This window comes from Ochotona curzoniae, unplaced genomic scaffold (assembly GCF_017591425.1).
Source record: "Ochotona curzoniae isolate NIBS_2020 unplaced genomic scaffold, NIBS_Ocur_1.0 contig_3432, whole genome shotgun sequence".
Lineage (NCBI taxonomy): Eukaryota > Metazoa > Chordata > Mammalia > Lagomorpha > Ochotonidae > Ochotona > Ochotona curzoniae.
The window spans coordinates 8,294,391-8,315,032 of NW_024465859.1; the positions used below are offsets into that span (position 1 = coordinate 8,294,391).

Consider the following 20,642-nt stretch of genomic DNA (forward strand, 5'->3'; position numbering starts at 1 on the left):
AGAGTTATAAGGAAAGTGATTGGTACACACACACACACACACACGTGTGGGTACATAGATATATAGAGATCTTCCATCTACTGGTTCACTACCTCAAATCGCAGCAACAACATGGGCTAGACAAGGCCAAAGGCAAGAGTCAGAGGTTTTTTCCAGGTTTCCATTTGGATGTAGTGGCCCAAGCATTTGAGTCATTGCCCGATGCTTTCCCAGACGTATTAATAGGGAATTGGGTTGGAAATGGAGCCTTCAGTGCCCCTGTAGGATGCTGCTGCCAATTAATAAATTAGTTCACATTGTAACTCCTGGTTTTATCATTTTAACAATTTGTCTTGGTTGAATTTACTTGTAGAATGTGCTGAAGACTAAAACTGGTTTGTATGTGATTAGATAGCATGTATCTTTGTTAGTATGGCCAATAAATGATATGGTTCGATTACACAAACATTGACTCAAAGATCTACCACTGATAATGGTAAAGTCATCAATGTTGATTATCTATGCTCATGATTTTTCCTATGGTGAACTTCTCAAACCAAAAATTGGGACAATCATTTGTATAATTTTGATGTTAACATAAACATTTTTAAAAGATTTATTTATTATTATTTGACAGGTAGAGTTATAGAGAGACTTCCATCCTGCACTCCCCCATATGAGAGGACCAGAAGCAAGGTGCTAGGGTTTTCTTCCAGGCTTCCTGCATGAGTTCAGTGGTCCAAAGATCTGGGCTTTCTTCCATTGTCATCATAGAACAAGAACAGGAAGTGGGACTGGGAAAGAGCTTTTGGGACTAGCACTGTAGCACACATAAGATTCTGGCACCATAAGAAGAAATTTAACTTGATATACAGTGATGCCAGAGCATAACATCAAATTTTTTATACTGTATTCCACATTGTATGGGGTAGAGTAGAAAGAGAAATAGGTTTATGATCCTGAGATTTTGGTCCTATTTTCTCATTATGTGACTTCTAATGCAATTTTGAAAAGATCAACTAGCCTCTCTCAAGTTATTATTGTTTATACGCAGAGTGAAAAGATTTATCTTTAAGTTCACTCTATGCTAATATTTCAGAATAAAAATTTATGAGCATATAAAATAACCTAAAATATTTTTTTAAAAAGTATAAAATACTATGGCTCAGTTGTTTCTATAGGAACAAGAGTGACTCAATAAGCATTGTTTTCCAAGCACAATGGAACACAACTGCTCATGAATTGCATATTTGTGAATTTATCTACTCACTGAAATTTACTTCTCCTGTCTTTATTGATATGAGTATAATGCTTTTATAGTCACCCATAAACATATACACATGGCCAAGAATTTAGATAACCCAATGTGTATGTAAATACATTTGATGATTTTTTTACTAGTAAAAATGCATACTGTTACTCCCTTGCCAAATATTGCTGAATGTGTCTGCATTGTTTCAATGGGCAACAGGCAGTGATGTGTCTTATGGAGATAACAGATATGTTTGATAAACTTTGTTCAGGCATGAATTATGGTGTTGTTGATCATAAGTTCAATGTTAAATAAGTGATAGTATGTATTAAATGAAGCATAATGAAACAGAAGCATATATAAAACAATTATGTATGAAGTAGATTAATGAGAATGTTGCAACCAGAAACTCATGAGAATCTAATACAATATTTCTCCTATAAACCTACAAACTACTCTTTCTACATATCATCCTTCTAACATTTTTAGTAAATGTATAAGTTTCTTTTTATGTAGCATTGCAAGTGCTCAGCAGAGTATTTACTGTGAAAGTCGTAATGTAGTTTTCAGTATCCTAAGTATTTAGGATTACACTATTATTACGGACACTATTCAGGAAAGAACATCTGCTGTCAAAGTCAAAACACTGCTAGAGAAATCCCAGGTTTGAGTCCTGACTGCACGCCTAGTTCCAGCTTCCTTTTAATACAGACCATGGGCAGCAGAGGGTAATGTTGGTATTTGGCTCCTTGTCCTCCTTGTGAGAAACCTGGATTGGGTTCCTCACTCTGTCTCAGCTTGATCTCGCTTGGGCTACTGTCAGCATTTCAGGGGATGAATCAGTGGATGGGAGAGCTCTCCCTTTCTCCCTTCTCTCAAGTAAGTTATTCTGTACCTATTTTAAATTTCATCTTCAATTTACAACTTTTTTCACTTGAATTATATCTGGGCTATTCCAGAATTTATTTGATGTAATAACTGTCTTTAATAGGGTTCCTCACTTCCTGTTGCCAAATAAAAATCTTACTTCAAGTACACATTCAACTTGCTCAATATTCTGTCTCTGAGAATGAAAAGAGCACAATTTTGACACAGAATATCTGGACATCTTCATAGTTTGGAGAACATGTCTAGGAAATGGGATACAGGTGTGAGAACAATATAATTTCAAAGAATATATTGGCTTTTACAATGAAAGACTGAAACCTTGCGATTTGAACCATCTGTGGACAATTTGATAAACAGATATAACAGAAAAGTTGGAAGAAAAACAAAGGTTATTCTTGTTATTTCACTCCTTGTGTTAATAACAGATTGCTAGAATCACTGCTTTCAAATTCTATAAATACTGAAACTGTTTCAAACCATTTCAGACAATAGGTTACAACAAGTTAAATGTGATGTGCTTCATGGAGAAAACACAGAACTATTAGCATGGGACCATAATGCACCCTTTATTCTCAGCAAGATACTGGGATATTTTATTCTCACTTTAGTCTCACTGCTGTACACAATTTATACTTCTTCATCCAAAGAAGACAGCGATGTTCTATATTTCCTTTTTCCAAAAATGGAAGAAACAACTAAGTTATCTTAAAGATCAGCTTCAATTTGGATGCTTTTTCTCAAAAATCTAAGCACACAAAAACATGTAGATCTTGATCATTCATTTATTTAAGAAATGGTTCTTCTCTCCCCAACCAGGCTGCAGTATTGGCTGCTGCAGACAAGGCTGGGTCAGATGGTAGGTGGGCAAGCTGGGATTGTCTGGACTCTGGTGGGAATCAGGGCCCTTAGGAGTCAGCCTCATGGCTGCATTTCACCCAACTCCCTACCAGAGGGAACAGCATGTGGATGTCTTGTCTGACCTCAGAGTAGGTGTTGTGGGATTGGGCCACCCTCCAACATTGCTGACTCTGTGTAAGAAAAGACAACACATTGGGGGCTGTATGTGAGGGATAGCACTGCCAATCTTTCTGACTCAATAGAGGACCTTGAATGTGTCACCAAAAATATAAAAAGAAGAGCCAATTGAATTACACAATAGGATGAAATCCTACCCAAGCATTTAAGGCTATGAACAAAACCAAAATACACAAACAACCGACAAGTATGGAAAATAGTATCTCATATGTGGCTCAACGAAGTCAACACCATCTCAGAACAACTGAGACTACCCTAGTAACACCCTCAGGACACTGTTGTCCCCATCAGCGTCCCTAGGATGAAATTAGGCGATCATCTCTGTCCCTGGCTCTAAAGTGATCTGGCAGCAAGGAGAGGTGCCACATTTTCCCACACCATGTTTCCTGTGGTCACAGGAAGGAGAATGGAGTCTTTTCTGTCATTCACATTCACTCCAAATCCTTCCCATCCTATGCTGAGAATGGCATGAGTCTGCAAACCTCTTACCCATGTAACAGACACTTAAAAATAAATATAAAGGCTGTTAAAAAGGAAAGAAATGGAGCCTGGCACGATAGTGTAGTGGTTAAGGTCCTCGCCTTAAATGCACCGGGATCCCATATGGGCACCGGCTCTAATCCCAGCAGCTCCACTTCCCATCCAGCTCCCTGCCTGTGGCCTGGGAAAGCAGTTGAGGACGGCCCGAGACTCTGGGACCCTGCACCCAAGTGGGAGACCTGGAAAGAAGTTCCTGGCTCCTGGATTTGGATTGGCTCAGCTCCAGCTGTTGCGGCCACTTGGGGAATGAACCATCAGATGGAAGATCTTCCTCCCTGTCTTTACTCTCTGTATATCTGCCTTTCCAATAAAAATAAAACTTTATTCAAAAAAAAAAAAAAAAGAAAGAAAAGAAATGGAGCCTCTGAGATGGGAAGCAGAAAATCTGCCTTTGGAAAACAAAAGTTTTAGGGATATTTTTCCCACAGAGACTGGAAGAGTAGGATTCTGGAGAGTTCACAAACAATAAGGAATGCTATGTTGTCCTATTTTCTACAATCATCATGATAGCAAGTCTCAGATGAAAATAACTGAAAGTGTTGGCCTCAGCAAAAATCAAATGCCCTCTGATGGAGGCAGAAAAAACATACAAAACACTATGTTTTGTCACTATGTCACTATGTACAAGAGATCACAAGACTGTTTTTTAAAAATATTCTTCAGGGCCCGGCGCGGTGGCGCAGTGGTTAAGGTCCTCGCCTTGCACGCCTAGGATCCCATATGGGCACCGGTTCTAATCCCGGCAGCCCCGCTTCCCTTCCAGCTCCCTGCCTGTGGCCCGGGAAAGCAGTCGAGGACAGCCAAAAGCTTTGGGACTCTGCACCCGTGTGGGAGACCCAGAAGAGGCTCCTGGCTTCAGATCGGCATAGCTAGGCCCGTTGCGCTCACTTGGGGAGTGAATCATCGGATGGAAGATCTTCCTCTCTGTCTCTCCTCTCCGCATATTCGCCTTTCCAATAAAAAAATAATAAAAATAAGTCTTTTAAAAAATATTCTTCAAATATTATGATTTTTTGCATAGCCCCATGATCCCTACAAAATCATGAATTTCATTTTTTTAAAGATTCATTTTTAATTTTCATTGGAATGGTTGATTTACAGAAAGAAGGAGAAACGAAAGATCTATCCACTGGTTTGCTACCCAAATGGCTGCAATGGCCAGAGCTGGGCAAATCCAAAGCTAGGAACCAGGAGATTCTTGTAGATCTCCAACATGGGTGTAGGGTCCCAAGGCTTTGGGCCATTCTTTGCTGTTTTTGCAGGCCACAAGCAGAGAACTGGTTAGGAAGTAGAACAGCCGGTAAACTGGTGACCATTGCTCTTAAGGCGAGACTTAAGCCATTGAGCCACCATGATGGGGCCTCATTGTTTTTAAGCCATACAAGGAGGAGTAAAAGAAGTTACAAGTCACTGATATCTTTTTAAAACTTATTTGAGAGGGAAGAAAGTAGAACCCAGGTCTACTGGGTGACAGGAACCCAATTATTTCAACAACTACTTGCTATCAGGGTTTGTACTGGCAGAAAACTTGAGTTAGGAGTCAAAATTGGAAATAGAAACCGAAGCTATCCAATTTGGAATATAGTCACCTCAGCAGGTGAGCTAAGCATCCACTGCTAATTTCATTATGAAAAGAAAAATATAAAATTTCTTGAACTGGATCCTTGACATCAATCAGGACTATACACTAATTCATATACCCTATCATAATCTTACAGAATACATATATTTAACTTCATTTTATCGATGAGAAAAAGTGAGGCATGTAACATCCAAATATGTTGCCTAGTGCAGCTAGAATACATCACGTATGGAATTTGAACCTACGTAGCCAGGCTATATATGTGGTATTCCTAAAAACTCCAATTCTCTACCTACCATGTCATGTTGATGTCAGGGCACATAATTCTTTGAAAAAGTAATTTTTTACCAAAAAAATAATTTTACCTTATGTCACTTCCTAAATACTTGCACCTTTTGCAATAAGCTGTTGTGATGTAATTAATCAAAAATCCATAGGAGACATTGTTTATAATCACCTGAGATTATTAATGTCTCTTTTATCACTGTTATTGCTACTGCCCATAAATAATGAGCATCTACTCCTCATTGTGCCTTCATTAGTGCCTTAGGACACACACTGACATTTATTCCTATATGAAGATGCTAGACATTCTTTTTCACCACCCTACTGCCACATCGATACTTTGTTAAATGTTTGTTAACCTCTTGTGGTTGAAGATTCAATATCCTTTTTCTTTCTTTCTTTTTTTCTTCTTCTTCTCCCTGTGGTGGACTGTACTCAAAGGGATACATCATGGCAGCATGATAGAAATTAATATGTTCATAGGCAGAATCAGAGAGAAACAAGTCCTCATGCATACACTACAGGGATGGACTCACAACAAAATGAGTTACAATGTTCTCCTACATTGTTGGGAGACACTCCAGTGGCAGCATAATGGACTTATGAAAATTCACAGAAGACCCCTATTGTAAGGGTGGAGAGGAGAGCAGGAGGGAGGGGAGGGAACTTGGGAAGGTGGATGGGAAACCCCTGTACCAACTATATCAACCAAACTATCAAGTAATACAAGAAAAGTGTGGTGTCAACATTGTGGCACAGTAATTAAGCTACTGCCTACCATGCTTTTATTCTACATCAGAGCACTGATTTGAGTCCCAGCTACTCCACTTCCAATCCAGCTGTCTGCTAATATGCCTAGGAAGGCAGCAGAAGATGGCTCAACTGCCTGGGCTCCTGCCACTCATGTCACAGAGATACAGCATGGCCTTGCCTGGTCTCCTCCCAGCTCCAACCTGAGCCCCAGCCTTTGGGTGTCAGGTGAGATCTGTGGTCCAACTTGGTTCAGCTTGTCACCACTTCCAACTCTCCACAAAAGAGGTACATGCTGAAGTCTCACAGAGGTGAGACCATGCAAGATGATGAGATAGCAGGAGCAATACAATGTCCCAGGGACACAGTTTTCTAAGAGTCTATTTTAAATGAGGTGAATTCATTGAAGGCTTAGTATATTCTACCAACAAAATGGAATATGCTGCCAACCAAGTGACATACATTTTATGTAACATAGTTGACAGCTTAGTATTTTGGATTTTTTTTTTCAAAGTAAACTGCAATGTAAGGAGTAAGTAAGTTGTTCCCCTTCTCTGCCTATGCCCCAGTCTAAGATTAAAATAACAGTAATAATAATAATAATAATATGAAAGAAGCAAGGGAGTCAGGAAATTAAGGAACGAAGGAAGGGATGGAGGGATAGAGAAGAGAAAGCTAAAGGAGAGAGGAAGGGAAAAAGAGAGGAAAATAAGTCACTTTGATAATTCCAGCTACTTAGGTGTGTAGGAGATATGAAGGCTGGAAGAATAGCTGCTACAAATGGAAGAAAGTTGAAGGCAATGTACTGTATTAATTAGAGCTCTGATTAATAATTAGAGCAATTATACAAATTTGGCAATGCTACCCAAATGAATATAAACTCCACTAATATAAATCTATTGTAAAAAACAACCTAGCTATACAGGACACCTGGTGTCTCCCTATTACTGTGACATACTCCTACCGGAAATGGCAGAAAAGTTGTAGAGAAAATGGTGCAGCCTCAGCATGGTATCACAGGAGCTGGAGACTGGTGAGCCAGGAGCTGGGGTTACACAGTCCATGGTGGAAATCTAACATAAGAATCCTGACCTGGAACTCATTAGAGGGAGTGGCACAATTGGCTCCAAGCAAAGAGCTGTGCACCAACTGCAATAAGTAAAATCGAACTCTAGACCTGTGGGTGACAGAGCTTAGAAACATGCCCAAAGCAGAAGAATCTGATAACCAGAAATAAAATGAACAATATCAAAATAAAAGACAAAGGCACAATGAATATTACTGAAGACTCTCCTGCAAAGGAGCAAAACCCTTTGCCAACCTCAGAGTTAACTGAGGAAGAAACTACGAAAATGGGGGATACAGAATTCAAAACACTTGTTATAAAGCCTTTTATGAACAACAAGAAGCACGTAAAGCAGGCATTCAGGGAATTCAAAGAATATATCACACTGGAAATGAATCAAATCAAGGCTGATATATCAGAAATGAAGAATGCAGTGCAACAAATTAAAAGTACAGTGGAGAGTCTCCAAAATATAATCAAGAAGGCAGAAGAAAGAATCTCAGAATTGGAAGATATTTCCTGTCACCAGGGGGAAACAAGCAAAAAGCTGGAAGCAGAGCTGGATCAGGCCAAAAAAGTATTCAAGAATTGAGACACTATTAAAGGGCCAAATCTAAGAGTTATGGGAGTCCCAGAAAGTGCAGAAATAAAAAGCTGGGTTTACAACTAAGGATGAACATAAAATTTCTAATGAAAATATAAGTGAAGCACAGGCAGTAGACTAATGCATATGAAGTACGAAGGAAAATAAAACATGACCCTTAAATTTCTCATCAAGGACCTGGCACAGTGGTCTGGCATCTTAAGTCCTCACCTTGAATGTGCCAGGATCCCATATGGTCACTGGTTCATGTCCAGGTGGCCAAACTTCACATCCGGCTCCCTGGTTGTGGCCTGGGAAAACAGTCAAGGACGGGCCAAAGCCTTGGGACCCTGCAATCGTGTGGGAGACCTGATAGAACTCCTGGCTCCTGGCTCCTGGCTTCGGATCAGCTCCGTACCAACCACTGCAGTCACTTGGGGAGTGAATTTTTGAACGGAAGGTATTCCCCTGAACTAATGGCCAGCAGATCCATAACTCTTCAAGTGGCACACCAGTTGGCATTTTGTACAGGATAGCAAAGGCTTTAAGACTGTAGGGACAACAATGGGCTGCATATGCACTAAGCTGGAAGTGAACTCATTAAGCTCAGTGTATTGCACTGGTCCCACACAGAAAATAATACCAATTTTGGCAACTTCCGACTCAAAATAGGTCCAGGTGGCCTTCAGATGTAAGGGCCAGCAGGTTCCAGCAAGATCAACACCACCAACAACCTAGCCAAAGGGGACACCTGGTGTCTCCCTAATCCTGGGAAATGCCTGAACCAGAAATAGGAGAAACATTATACAGACAGCAGTGCCATCCCAGGAGGTGGAGAGAGGTGAGCCAGAAGCTAGGGCTTCAGAGTCCTTGGTGGAAGTCTAACATAAGAACCCAGATCTGAGACTCACTGGAGGGAGTGGCACAAATGACTGCAAACCAATAACTGGGTACCAACTGCAATAAGTAAAATTAAATTGTAGACCTGTGAGTGACACAGCTTAGAAACCTGCACTAAGGAGAAGAATCTGCTAACCAGAAATACAATGATGAAGAGCAGAATACACAGAAGCACAATAAATATTACTGAAGATTCCCTTGCAAAGGAGCAAAAGCCTCTGCCAACCTCAGATTAAATTAGGAAAACATTGGGGAAATGGGGATACAAAATTCAAAACACTTGTTAAAAAAGCTTTTTATCAGCAATGAGAAGCACGTGGGAAATTAAGGAATGAATTACACAGGAAATAACACTGAAATAAAATCAAGCTGAATTATTGGAAATGCAGTAAACAATAGAGAAATTTTAAAATTCCATGGAAAGTCTCAATAATGGAATGAATGAGGCAGAAGAAAGAATCACAGGATTGGAAGGTATTCTTTGTCACAATGGGGAAACAACCAAAAAGCTGGAAGCAGAGCTGGGTCAAGCTGGAAAAAGTACCAAAGATTAAGATACCATTAAAAGGCCATATATAAGAGTCATGGGAGTTCTAGAAGGCTTAGAAATAGAAGTTGAGTTTTAAAATATATTTAATGAAACAATAAATAATTTCCTTAATATGGAGAGAGAATTTGGAAACAACATTCAGGAGGGGCACAAAACTTCCAACAAGGTAGACCAAAAGTTATCTTCACGGTGACACATGATAATCAAGCTCTCTTCAAGCAAACACAAGGAAAAGATCCTTAAATGTGCTCATGAAAAAAAAAAATCAATTGACCAATACAGGAATGCTAATTAAACTCACAGGAGACCTCACACAGGAAACTTTACAGGCCAAAAGAGAATGGAATGACATATTCCAAATTCTAAAGACAAAATATTGTTGGCCCAGTATAATATAATCAAGTAAAGCTTTCCTTTGTCTTTGAAAATGAAATAAAATTCTTCCATGGTAAAGAAAAATTAAAAGAATATGCCTCTTCATATGCACAGACCGGGGGGGGGGGGGGTGTACCCCAGAGTGGAGCAGGTAGACAGGAGGAGGCTTGTATCCCAACCCTGGAGACTCCCGGATCCTCACCAAGGACTATCAGTATGGGCACCAAGGACTACATCACAACTGCCAAGGAGACCACGGGGGAATCGAAGTGCCTTCGGAGTCCGAGGTCATCCACTCTCTTTTGGATCTCCCACATGGGATGGAAGAATCCCAAATCCTTCCTCACAGGATCCAATGTCATTGGAACAACAGCCAGGAGCCCTGAGCGGTCCTCAGAAACAGAAGAAAAGTAAACTCCCTTCAAGACTAGGGAGAGGAGCTTTCTCTGGTCCCAAATTAGTTCCAACTTTCGATCCCCATTCTCTCTAGATAGGACACAAAGATTAGTTACGTCTCACTGGGATATTGAAGATTTCTCTGCACACCCCTCCTGGAACTGTTCTGTGCCTCAACGGTTGACATATGCCTTTTTAGAGTTATTTTCCAGTTTGGACTGTCCTATAATCTGCCAAGTTCAGTAAAAACTGTGCTTCAACAGTATAAACTACTAAATACAAAAATGAAAATAGACACGAGACAGCTGAATATTACCCTCTGGCCAATTTAAGGTGTATAGCAGCCGGTTGTGTATAAACCAAAGTAGAAATGTCAATGAGGTAGTCACAAGACATGGCTAAGAAATTGCATTTTCCACTCAATACCATGTCAATTAACTCCATAATGTTGTAAACAGTTGTTGATGTTATGTTATGGCTTTTAATTGGTGGGGAAGATATTCTGCCAGCTCTGCCTTTAGACCAGAGATGGTCTCCCCAAGACACTGTTGAATTTATCTGGACAATAAGACGCTGGACTCTGCATGGTACATGCTTGCAATAAAAGAAGCATGAATGGATTTGAACTGTAATATTGCAATAGGTAGAGTAATCCACCATGGGGAGAGGGTATGGGGAGGGGTTGGGGTAACCTCAGAGCCTATAAAACAGTATCATAAAATGAAATGTAATAAAAAAATAATGAGGAGAGAAAAAAGAATATGCCTCTTCCAAACCTGCCCTATAAGTGATGCTTAAAGATGTTCTCTCAACAGAGAAAAAGAATGGTGCCACTCAAAGCCAAATGCAAATGCAAAGAACATCCAAGTAAAATAACAGAAGACTAAATCAATGATCAACCCATTCCTAAAATGACAGAACCAAATTACAACCTGTTTGTATTAATCCGAATCTAAACGGCTTAAACCCATCAATCAAACATCATAGATTGGTAGACTCGATTAAAAAACAATACCCATCTATTTGTTGCCTACAGGAGATACATTTCTCCAACAGAGATCAGCAGAGATTGTATCTTATGGATTTTTTTTGTTAGTTTCATCTGTCCAAAGCACTTTCTTCTGATTAAATTCTTCAATGACTCATAGATCATACAGAAGCATCATTTTCTTCAAGAAAGGTCTTGATTTTCTTTTTCATTTCTTCAATGACACATTAGTCATCGAGTAGCATGTTATTTAACTTCATGATGTTGTTAATTTCTTTTTTTTTTCTTCCTGTTGTTGATTTTGTTTTGTGGCTTTTCATTTAAGGGGACGTATAGTAACTGTGTAATTGGGATTATCATATCTAGCAGCATGTTATTTAGCTTCATGCCATTGTAAATTTCTATTTCTCTTCCTGTTGTTGATTTTGCTATGCAGCTTTTCATTTAAGGGGATGTATACTAACTGTATAATGGAGGCTATCATATCCAGATGTGAGGATACAATGTAGTATGCATCTCTACTTCCAGACAAAGATGGACTCCCAGTGAAACTCTTCACTATATCTTGACAATAGGATGATGGAGTCTCTGCCATTGTCCATGCCTCCAATGATGGACATATGACTGTGTATGAAGAACTATGCTGTAGTAATGATATAAGGGAACTCAATGAGGAGGGGAGGGAATTGGGGAAGGGATAAAGGAAATCCTAGGGCCTATGGAACTGTATCATAAAATGACAATAATAAAAAGAAGTAAAACAAAAAAAAACTTTCAAATTAAAAAAAAGGAGGAAGAAATTGAAAGGAAGGAAGAAAATAAAGCAGGCAGGAAGGCTTAACACAGGCATTTACAGATTTCAATAATGCCCATCATTGATATTTTCATATGAAACAAAGTAAATAATACCAGTTTTGTTAAACTATATGTACTAATATAAATAACCACCATAAGGATATGAGTGAAATGGTAATGGGAAGAAATGTAAACATGAACTTTTCTTATTCTTCCTGGCAGGCACACCTTCTACTTAAACTTAAAACCTAAAATTCAAAACAAAACAAAACAAAACAACAACCAAAAAAACCTGCCACAACTTATTTTTTCCACAATGTTGGCTTGCCATTAGAATAATCTTTTGAAATTTGAAATATTTAGTGAATAAATTATAAACGTATGCTCAACCAGTCCTTCAATATCATTTCATTTGTCATAATAAAATTAGTGCTTTTAACATGGACCCACTGATATGCACGAAAGCTGCACTTGGAGGGGTTCTGATGGAGGAGCCCGGGCAACTCCTCTGGCAGGACACAGACCCTGCAGGTTAGCACAAGAAACATGGAAGGAAACAGCCAAGAGGTCATGGAAAGTGTCCCACTGGCATGCATTTGGCATGGGCAGACCAGGCTGAATCTGTTCACGTCATCCACTGGTAAATCCCAAGGCCAGAACAGAGTGTGGGTCGAACCAGGCTCGGTCGCAACAAAAGCAGTACACAACACGGAATGCCAAGGTGGGATAGCCTGAGCTGGATGTGACCGCAGCACCCAACCAGCACATGTGAGAACCTTGGAATGGAGGGGGCAGAGCTGGCAGGCGAATAAGGGGTGGTTCCCTAGCTGAACAGCTACTCCCACTGGGGAGCGTGAGCTGGGTAGGGGGTAGACCAGACCAGGCAGGGCCACAGCACCTGTGCACCTCATGTGGACCAGATGGGGGAAAACCAGGCTGGGCTGATTATTCCTACTGGTGCAATCTACAATTAGAGTGGGTGAGGGTCATTGGGGTTTGGTCATAGCATCGGCTGGTGGAGGCTGGTACAGGGGGCTAGTCATGTGAGTTGAACCACAGGGCCACCTGGAGAGTGCATAATCTGGGAGTGGGAGCGACCTGGGAGGGAAATAGTGGGCTCCTCCCTCTTGGGTTACCACCCCCCATGGGAGGGCATGAAAACTAGGACAGAGGCTGGGGTGGCTAGACAGAGACAGCCAATAACATCTGTGAAGGCTGGATAGTTGATCCGGTTAGATGAAACAAGGTTTTAATACCCACTGACATGTATGTGAGCAGAAGGGAATGTGGGACAGACCAGAATAGTCTGCCATACATACTGGCAAGCCAGGGTAGAGGGTGGGCCTGGTTGGGGTTACTGTGGGTCACCCTGACTGGGCTGCAGCTCCTACTGGTTTGTGAGAGGGCCGAGTGTGTGCTGGGCAGAACCAAGCTGGACTGCAACACCCATTGGTTCCAGTGGAAGACATGGATGGAGACAGAACCAACCCAGCAACTGCAACCGCCAGTTGATCGGGGCGATGGACTGTGTCGGGTCCTATGCTTGCTAGAACACACAGGGATCTGGCCTGGGAATACCTCAAAATTTCTTTGGGGATCTCCCCAGTCGAGATGCCGAACTCAGAGCCCTAACCAAGAAAAGACAGAACAAGTCAATCAACAACCTCAGCTATCTGTCAGCCGCGAAATACTGGGCAAATGGAGACTCTATAAGGGACTGTGTTAATCAGTGGATTCTTCAACGACCTCATAGTGCTTGGAGTGGCGAGACTGGTAGCAATCCATGAATGGTGAACTATCGAAACCACTTGAGCAAGTATCTCAGAGCATGCCCCACATCCAGGACTTGGGGTGGTTGGGAAACTGGGTGGGGCTTCTCCCTCAATACCCCCCTTTACCTCAGATACATGAAGGAAGCGGTATGGAAATGATGGTGTTACCCACTTCCCTGTAGCCCTTGAACCTTTTTTATCCTAATTAACTATGTAAAGATTGTCAAAATATAATATAAACATATATAAATAAAAAAATTAGTGCTTTTAAAATAGAATGCAATCCAATGCCACTTTATGAAAATCATATCCGTTCATTTACCCACCCATCTGTTCTTCTGTCTGTAGATACAAAAAATATATATATTCACTATTATGTTCCCTTCTGGATCACTATGGTGGTGACCTGTGTGCTTGAGGGCTTTGTTTCTCTTTTTTAAATGACATTGTGTCTTCTTATGCAAATACTAAAGACTTTCTGATTTCTTTTTCTTCTTTTTTTATATGGCTAAATGACAACAAGAAAAGGCTGTTTATTCTGTTTGCCGTAGAATGGGACTTAGCAACCAGTGTGAGCATTTGGGTAGAAATTTGAAGGTAGGCAGAGTGATGGAAATATTTTACCATTGAATAATGGGAAGGCTTGGGGTTTGTCTTTTTTGTTTTTCATAAATACATACATTCATAGGTTACATGTATGTGTAATACACACTCATAAAATATATATATACACACTTAGGATCCTTTCAAAGATTTTGAGTGCTAGAGAAAACTTAGATTAAGAAAACATTATTTGACTACGAATTTAAAGACACTCAATATGTCTTATTCTTTGGAGCTATTCCTGGAAAACATTGCACTCTGGCAATTGCATTTTGGCATAGGTGTAATGGGACATACAACACAGCTTAGTGAAGTTTACTACTTACTTGATGTGTGACTTCTGGGCACTGACTCTCATTTTCATCATCTGTAAAGTGGAAAAATAATAAAAAATTAATAATTTTAAAAACCATACCTTAAGCATAAGAAGGGAATACATTTAAATGTTTTTAACCTGAAGATCATTCTGTTAAAAAGCTATTTTATTTTTAATTTAATGTACTTGATGCTTTTCCACTAGTCAAAACAGAAATAACAATAAAAATTAAACAATGTATCTTAATAATCTGGACATGTTTATAATCTCCCTACTGTAGACACATTATGATTTAATCATAATACAACTCAACAGGTTTATTCCTTTATTTATTGCAACAATAAAATTACACTCCAGGACTAATTTATATGCAGCCATAGAAATACATACAAACTGAAGCCAGCTACAAATATCTTGCTTATTCCTATATACATTATAATCCAATCTACCAAATGTTAAGGGGTCACGGTAGTTAATACACTGAGTTCAATGTTAGAGGTCTTAATTCTGATCTTTCTTTATATTCTTTTTATGACCTTGAGGTTTTTACATACTTAACCGATTTAGTTTCAGCTTTTTAAATCTCTAAAATGGGGAATAATGATAGCTTTTGCTTGGTTAATGTCATTAGAGGTGTCTAGCCCAACTAACAAAAGCTACACGGCTTCCTATGTAATTACATGGTGTAGTTGCTCTGGGGAAAAGGTTACTCTGTCTCCCCCATCAATTAAGACCATCAGTCACACTTGATTAATTCAGGCGGTTCAATGTTCTCAGTAGTGGGTAAACTTACAAAGGCAGCAGAGACCTCCCAAGGGACTTGCCAGTGAGGGCAACTGTGAAATAACGCAGTCTGTGGACTGTCAACACCTGAAGGCATCCTTATCCCCTCAAATATGTTTATACCAAAGAAGCATTGGACTTCAAAAGTTGAATAACATTGTTTCTGTGTCTGTTTAATGCTTTTTAAAACTAGAATTGCATTCAAACCACTCTTTCTCTTAGAAACAACTACCTGATTATGAATGTTTTTGTTCATTTTGTCACATTATGTTCCATTCCAAATGTTATCCAGTGGGTGTTACATTAATTTTATGTATGAAAATAACAACAAAGAAATAAAGGGAAATGCCATTTTATGAATTTTATGACACAAAAGTTTGTATCAGAATTGCTACTCTCTAGAAAACAGAGCTTTGCTTATCAACAGTGACTGGTCCCCTTTATCCTGAGGTGGGAAAGAGGAAGAAAGCTTATCAGAAACATGAGTCACAGGAGTCTGACGGATCAGAGGTGCAAGCCTGGGCTTAGCTCAGCCTTTTTGGCCCACAAAGCAAAACACCAAATTCAAGTCACTTCATTATTATTCATAATAACATTTACTATTCTTATAATTCAATACTTAATTCAGATATTTTCCTCATATCTCCTTGTGGACATTATTTAATTGTATCTATCAAATTAGTTTGATTGTTACATATCAATCAAGAAAAATCCATTCTCCACCTATCTGTGCTACTTTTCAGGAGTCCCATTAACCACTGCTGCCGTTTAGTTGCAATTTCAAAAAAATTTGGCCAAAACTGTTGTTTCAGGGTGTTTTCTCAGTTCAAAACAATCTCAATTTTTAGAAATTTCACTCTCATGTGTTCAATCTCTCTTTCACAGGTGATTTTTAAAAGAGGTTAATAATTGCGATGTGCAAGGAAGACAGGCAATTTATTGATGAGCGTTGAACTGAGATGATTTAAATTATGTATCAGTGGCATGCCATAGTGGAACAAGAAGGAGGGAAATTAAGGGGACATGAACATGCTCTCCTCTGGGCTAGAGCCTGCCCCTTCTGGTACCTTTTTTGATTTCTGCCTATCTCATGGTCTCTGTTAAGAATCTTCCTCTTTTCAATCATTGTAGCACAAACTAAATTTTCTTACAAGATTTATAATTTTGTCATTTGTTTCCCTTGTCCTAGGTACTTACATTCTTGAGACTGTAACAATTTGGTTTTTAATCTTTTCAGGAAAAAAAAAAAAAAGGTGATAAAAAGGTGATGCCAATAAGCCACAAATGGATATCTTCCATAATGACGCCCTATTCTGTGATCACGTTCCCAGTGGGTTCTCTGCCACTTGTGCAAGTTTTCCTCTGAATCCAGGAAGCCTGTGGAAAGCGAAGGGCTTTCCTTGTCCTAGGCAGTGTTTGTTTTAGCCTTCCTAACAGCAAGCCTTAGGAGTGAGATCGCTCTACGTCTGACCTCCTCCAGAAGTCCTGCACCTGAGCATCCTCAGAGTACGCACAAGAAGGCCACGCTGCGGATCCTCCATCTCCTCGAAAGAAATACTCCATCTTTCCCAATAGCCGTCACCACTGCCCCCCATGGAAGTCTCCCTGCGTGCCTAAGGCCTGCCTGCAAATTGAGGTCCTCAAGGATAGCCACGTCCCTGCCTAGTTTGGGCCTGAATCTGCACCCAAGACTTCTCTGTAAAATTAAGAGGTTTGGGCAGCTACTCTGGATGGACTCTACCTCTATAATTCTGGAAAAATGTGTTTCCATGGAAGACAATAGTCTAAAAAATTTGACATCGCCACTTTTAAAGAATATAGAAAAATCAAATTCATAATATGCTTAAAATATAATAATACACATTTTCTGATATAATCATTTTTTAAATCTTAAAAATTAATCTTATTTAATAAAAACAGTGCCACACTGCAGAAATGGAAGTAGGAAGATTTAGTTTGTGGGTTTTTTCTGTTTGTTTGTTTTCTTTTTTTAAAGATTTAATTTTATTGTAAAGTCAGCTATATACAGAGGAGAAAAGACAGAGAGGAAGATCCTCCGCCCCCGATTCACTCCCAAAATGGCCTCGATGGTCAGAGTTGCGCCTATCCGAAGCCAGAAGCCAGGAAAATATATGGAACGCTTCACCAATTCACATGTCATCTTTGTGCAGGGGCCATGCTAATCTTCTCTGTAGCAAGATTTAGTTTTTAGACCTAATATTCACTTTTTAAAAAGGCATATTTTTTTTTATTGGAAAGGTAGATTTATAGAAAGAATGGCAGATAGAAAGGAAAGATATTCCTACCTCTGGTTCACTTCCTAAATGGTCCCAACAACTGGAGCTGGGATACTCTGAAGCCAGTAGCTTCCACAGGGGCTTCCTCAGTGACTCCCACACAGGTTCATGGTCCCAAGTCTTTGGGCCATCCTCTACTGCTGCTTTCCCAGGCCACAAGTAGAAAGCTGGATTGGAAGTGGAGCAGCTGGGACATGAACCAGCAACCACTGGGTCTCCCACTCCTTACAGGGGGAAGATTAGCCAATTGAATTATTGCATTGGGCCCTGATATTCAGTTCTTATATTTATTTCCTTTTTTAAAAAAATTATTTATTTTTTAATGCAAAGTCAGATATACAGAAAGGAGGAGAAATGGATAAGATTTTCTGTCCGATGACACACTCCACTAGTGGCCACATCGGCCAGAGCTGTGCCGATTCAAATCCAGGATCCTGGAGCTTCTTCTGGATTTCCCACATGGGTGCAGGGTCCCAAAGCCTTGAACCATCCTCAAATACTTTCCGAGGCCACAAGCAGGGAGCTGGATGGGAACCCAGGATTAGAATTGAGGCCTATATGGGATACTGCATATGTGCCCATATGACACACGCAAGGTGAGGACTTTAGCCGCTGAGCTAACATGGCAGGCCCTCTGACATCTACTTCCTATGCAAAGTCAGAAATATTACTTTCCTCCTTTGCTTTACATGTTTAATAAATAGAACAAGTAATCCTGCTATTTTTAAGATTCATGAGATAACATAAAAAACATCAAATAGAGGAATGGATAGTAGTAGATTATGAGTACAATAATAATGAATTGCTTAGACTTTATAAAACTCCAAGCAAATTATTATTTTTGTGTACGACCACACAACATAAATCAGCTGGGCAAATGCTGGGAATGCCTTATTTGTAAGGACCATTCAACGATACATGGTGAGTGCAGAGAGAACTAGTCTCCTTAAATCACTTCTCCATTTCCCTCTTTCCAGAAAGAAAAAATGAAAGTGATGGAAAGTAAGAGAGAGTACTAATGTTTTTCCCTTCATCAGTTTATATGCATAGTATTCTGTCAAAATTAGAGAGGTGGCATTTCAATCTATTATTTGATTATTAATGACTTCATAGTAGAAATGTGTTTTCTGTTCATGAAAAATGTTCATCCTGACCAAAGTATGCTTATCCCTTTAGGTCAGTTTTATTTAACTTCTATAGGTCTGGATTAAATATATATATATATATATTTTAAAAGAAAAGTTTCATTTTTTTATGTATTTGAAAATTAGAAAGAGACAGATTTTTATCTTCTGGTTCACTTCCAAATGTCCGCAATAGCCCGAGCTGGACAGGCTCAAGCGAGGAGCCTGGAACTCAATCCTGTCTCCTGTGTGAGTCAAGTTCTGAGTCACCATCTGCTGCTTTCAGGGCCATGCACAAGAAGGGATGTGGAAGCATGAGTGGATTCAGGACTTTCATCTCCAGGTATCTCAGATGGCATCCTCAAACTGCACCAAATGCCTAACTCAAATAAAATAAAATTCAAATAAAGTCTACAGTTAAAACAATCTCTCATGACTTCCATTAACTAATAAAAAGTAAAACCGTTGCTATAATATGACTTTTACGGAGTAGGAAATCATTAAGTGGTATTTGTTGATTTCCTTAGAAATAACTGTTACATCAATTTCCTCTTAGTAAACTGGAAACCACTTTATGTCTCATAAGAAAGAATGAATTAATTTCAGGATCTGGTTGCTAGAGGATAAAAGAATTTGAAACACAAGGATGGGACATGTGACAGTAAAGCAATCCATAGCCTGTACTGCTCTAGAAATGCTAGTCCATTGAGAATAAATGGAACACTGGAGGCAGACCCAGTCACACAGCCAGTACCAGAGCAAGAGTTGCTGTGAGGAGCTAGAACACCAGAGAGGTCTCAGTTGCTGCTGGAGATGCCACCGTAAATGTGGTGATGAAGGCAAGAGGTTCCCTTCTGCATCCCACTCTACAGTCTTCTGGAAGTATCCTCATTGACCAAATTTATTATCCTAGGAAAGTATGCTTTTCTGGAAATCAGAGTAGGACTGGGAATGAACCTGACAAATGAAGAGTTGGCTGACTCTAACACTCTTATACTAACGTTATAAGTTCTGGAGACCATGACCTGCATAAAATATCCACCATTAACCAGCACCACATACAAGAAACTACTACTACTACTTATTAGACAGGTGAATCAAGTTATTTGTGTCAAATACCTTGTAGGCTGTAATCAGATCCTTTCCATCACTTTGTCTTTCAAGACTTTGGCCCCTTGTTCTGCCTGAGTTCCCACAGCCACTGATGTTACAGCCACACCCAGCAGTCTTATCTCCCATCTCCTACTCCAGAAGAACCTACTCAGAGCCTGTATGTGTACAATCCATACAATCATCCATGTTGCATGGATAATTGCAACTGCTAAATTACTATCTGTTCTCACTAATGGACTATTTTGAAATAGTAATGTTTATAAGCCCTCCACAAAATTTATTTCTTGGTGTCAACCAGTTGGTTTAATGCCAGAAAATGATGTTCATGGTAACATACACTTCTAGTTGGCCTCCATTGTTTCTTCTTTTATGTCCCAAGGGATGGTGCATCCTCATTAAGCAGCAACACATAAGGTTTTTTTTTCCCTAAAGATCACAAATTATTCTAATTGCATTTTCTCTTTTCGAGTTTAATATATTGGTTGAACATATCTTTTTTAAAAATTTTATGGCACAATTTCATAAGGTCTGGAATTTTCCTATCCCCTGCCCAAGTTCCCACCCCCTGACAGATTTTCCCCATATTGTTACTTTGCATTCGCCTTTTCTTCCTGTGGGATTCTGAGCTGAAGCATTTGTAAAACTGAAAGAAGGCACAGGGTTATAAATC

The 20,642-nt window shown here is 39.6% G+C and overlaps 1 pseudogene; it reads right to left on the reverse strand.

Annotated features, from left to right (window-relative positions):
* Positions 1 to 17,564: 17,564 nt before the first annotated feature.
* Positions 17,565 to 17,662, reverse strand: LOC121156588 (annotated as a pseudogene).
* Positions 17,663 to 20,642: the final 2,980 nt, after the last annotated feature.